We start from the raw sequence: 4,196 nt of genomic DNA, 5'->3' as shown, positions 1-4,196 counted from the left end.
GCCTGCCTCTGCCTCCTGAGTGCTGGGATTAAAGGCATGTGCCACCACGCCTGGCTAGAACAGTGTCTTTTCAATCTAAGGACGGAACCTCTGCTGCCATAAGCTGTTCCCATCAGAAATTCAGTCACAGAGACAAGGAAAGCAGCCAGCGCAAGTTCTCAGAGCTGGTCTCCTGGCCAGCCACTGCCCCCTCTGTAGTAAAGTTTCATATCTATCCTTTAGTTTTTCTGTTTTCCCATTTTAATATTTCATATTTGAGCTCCTCTTCACTGAGTGCAGATCTTTCTTAAACTCTCATAGTAATTTTTGTATGCACTTCATTCTCTCACATCCCTACCCCTAAGAGGTTGGATCTAGGACCTGGGGCTTGCTAAGCAGCTACTCTACCACCGAACTACACCCCAAGCCTAGTTTCTTGTCCTATCTCTTTCACTCTGTATTCTTCTGCACCCGGGTCCCTCCTCCAGTTTACATAATATTCAAGCCATTTCTGTTATCTTCCTGGGTGCCAACACTGGTGACCCCTCTGGAGCTTTATGACTGCTCTGTGGATAGGGCAGGGTGCTCTTACACATGTGGATCCCCCTTGGTCTCATCCCACCGTTCTGGGGACTTTTCTTTAAAGTTACAGGCAGAGCAGGACTGGGTGTGTTTTAAGTATAGTGGGTAGAAGAGTACCCTTCAGTGTGCAGCCTTCAGTGAAGAATGTGCTCTGTGATGCCCTTTGGTGATTTTAAAAACACTCTTTTTTTTTTTTGGAGGGCTTATTCCATCTTGTTACAGATAGCCTCAGCTGCCACTATTGAGGTGTTTTCTCATGGATCCTGGAGCTTGTCAGCTTCGGCTAATAAGGGCTTTCCTTACTCAGGTGACAGTGAGAGTCTCAGGAGTCAATGAATGATTTTCTGTAGAACTGATGCTCCGGCGACAGGTCCAGGCTATACTCAAAACCTTACTGGGATATTCAGTCGCATGGCTTAGAGGAGGGCAGACGTTAGGGTCTAGCAAGCACACTGCAGGACTGAGGGCACAGAGAAGTGTGGCACTAAGTGATGGTCAGTCAAGAGGAGCAGCCTCCTACCCACAGGAATATCCAAAAAATGCAGCACACTCAAATGGCCTCCGGATGAAGGGTGGAGAGTCAGGGGTGTAGCTTAGTAGGATGAGCATTTCCCTGATGTGTGAGTCTGGGTCTGGGTTCAATCTCCAGCAACACAGGGGGGAAAGGGGATGAAAAGAGGGAAGGGATGGAAGGAGAGAGGATAGAAGGGGAAAAGAGTAATCTGAGTCTGCGTTTGTGACCAATACTAGACAACACAGCAGTGGTGACACACGTCCTTAATCCCAGCACTCGGTAGGCAAAGACAGGAAAATCTCTGTGAGTTCAAGGCCAGCCTGGTCTACAGAGCAAGTTCCAGGGCAGCCAGGGCTACACAGAGAAATCCTGTCTAAAAAAAAAAAAAGAAAGAAAGAAAAGAAAAGACAATAGAAGAGCAATGGCCTAGGAATATTTTAGTCACTGGATATCAGTTACTGGATATCACTGAATATCATTTACTGGATATCAGTTAGGGCTAGGGCTCATACCAACAAGTGGGGGAGGTGTCTGTGCCTGTGCACATCACTGTTCCCAAAGGACACTGAACCTCTAGACAGGTGGCAGATGCTGGCACTGGAAACAGTTCCTTCAATACGGCTTCAGACTCTGTACAGTGTCCATAGTGTACCGCCTGAAGACCTGTCCTGCAAAGATTCTTCTTAGAGCTGGCCTGTTTGCATCTGAGGGGACCAGCTAGGTTTCTGAAGCATGGGGCTTGGAGCACGGTACTGGGCACTGTTTCAGTACTCCTAAGAACAGATGTAAACAACTGTGATCAGCCCATGGCAACGCCATCCAAAACCCCAGCTCCCTGGAGGCTTGGGCCCGTCAACAGCAATCCAGTCATTCCGGACAGCTGGTCCAGCATGGTCCACATGCCATGTCTCCAAGGATTGGCCACCTCGCCTGGCTTGGTGTCTTCTCCTCTTTGGTGACTTCCAGTAAGTTTCAGAAATTAGTAAGTTACTTCTGTGGTTAAACTAATTCTCTGCCTATCTTTTTTGCCTGTCTCTGTCTCTGTCTCTGTCTCTGTCTCTGTCTCTGTCTCTCTGTGTGTGTGTGTGTCCTTTCTGTCTGTTACTGTCTGCTTTGTTTGTTTTGTTGCTGTTGTGTTTCTCTGGCTCAGAGTTCTGCTCTTTTCCCTTTGCTGATAAGCCCTTTGGCAGCCCTGCCTGGGGGGATGGGGGTTGGGGGAAGTAGTTCATTTTCTGTCTGTTTTGAGTGGGTCTGGCCATTTCACACTGCCGCAGACTCACTGAAAGGAGACATCAGGTCATGGGGTACTTACAGCCTCACTCCATGCCATCATGTTCATGAGCAGGTTGCCCTGAGCAGGTGCGATGTCTGTTGCTTGCCACCCTAGTCAGCCAGTGTCCAGATGGCAGAGCCCCAGGGGTGAGCCTCCCCCACCACATGTCAGGGGTGTCTGGTGTCTCCTTCCCTCCAGCAGAGGACGCTGACTGGGGAAGCCACATCTGTCCCTCTTGGCTGCCATCCTACCCACTTTTGGGAAGGTCTCCATTTCACGTCCCCAATTGTCTGCCAGCTTGAACGGAAAGCCAGAGCCGTGCCGGGCCCTAGGATTTTTTGGATGTTTGGTGGGTGACACTTGTGTTAGGAGAGTCGAGAGGGCTGAAAAATGCCTCCTTTGGCTGAGAGGCAGGAAACCTAACTGGTGGCCTATCTGTGCCATACGACTGTGGAAAAGCTGACACAATGCTCCATTAATGCAACTCCTCTGCTCAGAATGGGCACGACTCTGTCAATCAAAGCTTCTGAGGCCAGAGGGCAGGTTTAGGAAAGCACATCCCACAGTACCTGGGCCTGAAGTATACAAGCTTCCTGTTCCTAAGCCAGCAGGGTTATTGATCATTGTGTTGCATCTTTACCAGGCCAGATGCTCTCTGCAGACTCAAGTCCGTTTCTCTACTCTTGGACCAAGCTCTCAAGCTCCTCAGAGAACTCGTGGTGTCCTTCCCTCCCGACAGCCTGCCAGTCTAGCAAATGGCATGGACGGAGTACACAGGTGCATGGGGGCGGAGCCCTGCTGCTCTGAGAGCCAGCCCACCCACTCCCAAACCCTGAGCATGAGCTGTTTCCTTCCAACTGTGCGCTCATTGTGCAGCGATTCACAATGAAGCAAAGGGTTGAACTTGTCCTCCAGGGCTGCTTTCTGTCTGGTAAGTGTGTACATCCAGGTCTCTGCCCAGGGTCCTTTAGAGAAATGTTTCTCTCTCCCTAGTCTGCTCTATAGCTGGGGACAGCAGCTTAGATGTTGTCCAGCAGTAGCAGGTCTTCTTTTTTAAAGACTTTGAATTTTAAAAGATAGTGGTTATTTTTAAAGGGATTGAACTTTCAATATGCAAGACTGTGGGACTTTTAAAGTCATTTATGTCTGGGGATGGGTAAGAAAGTAAGGGTTGAGGCTTACTAGTGATGTGTTTGTGTGTCAAGTTGACAAGGGGTCAATTGTACTGGCTGGTTTTGTGTGTCAACTTGACACANGCTGGAGTTATCACAGAGAAAGGAGCTTCAGTTTAGGAAATGCCTCCATGAGATCCAGCTGTGGGGCATTTTCTCAATTAGTGATCAAGGTGGGAAAGGCCACTTGTGGGTGGTGCTATCCCTGGGCTGGTAGTCTTGGGTTCTATAAGAAAGCAAACTGAGCAAGCCAGGGGAAGCAAGCGAGTAAGTAACATCCCTCCATGGCCTCTGCCTCAGCTCCTGCTTCCTGACCTGCTTGAGTTCCAGTCCTGACTTCCTTTGGTGATGAACAGCAACATGGAAGTGTAAGCTGAATAAATCCTTTCCTCCCCAGTTTGTCTCTTGGTCATGATGTTTGTGCAGGAATAGAAACCCTGACTAAGACAGGGTTTCTCTGTGTAGTCCTGGCTGTCCTGGAACTTGTTTTGTAGATCAGACTGTCCTTGAACTCACAGAGATCTGCCCGTCTCTGCCTCTCAAATGCTGGGATGAAATGTGTTCACCACGATGCCCAGCTCCATTTCCATCTTTTAAAGGTCCTGAGGATGAAACCTAGACGTGTTGTACACACTGGACAAGTGCTTTACCCTGACTAACTTTCCCCAACTTTGAT

General features: G+C 49.0%; 1 long non-coding RNA gene across 1 annotated transcript; it reads left to right on the top strand.

Annotated features, from left to right (window-relative positions):
- The first annotated feature begins 1,963 nt into the window (after window positions 1-1,963).
- On the top strand, window positions 1,964-3,850 carry LOC115064994. Its single transcript, XR_003844795.1, has 3 exons — window positions 1,964-2,040; window positions 2,992-3,279; window positions 3,821-3,850. It is a non-coding gene; the product is annotated as an uncharacterized LOC115064994 (long non-coding RNA).
- The last annotated feature ends 346 nt before the right edge of the window (window positions 3,851-4,196 follow it).

The sequence above is a fragment of the Mus pahari genome, chromosome 11 (genome assembly GCF_900095145.1).
Source record: "Mus pahari chromosome 11, PAHARI_EIJ_v1.1, whole genome shotgun sequence".
In the NCBI taxonomy this organism is placed as follows: Eukaryota; Metazoa; Chordata; class Mammalia; order Rodentia; family Muridae; genus Mus; species Mus pahari.
Note: the sequence above shows the minus strand (reverse complement) of the source record. Positions and strands in the feature narration are given on the sequence as shown.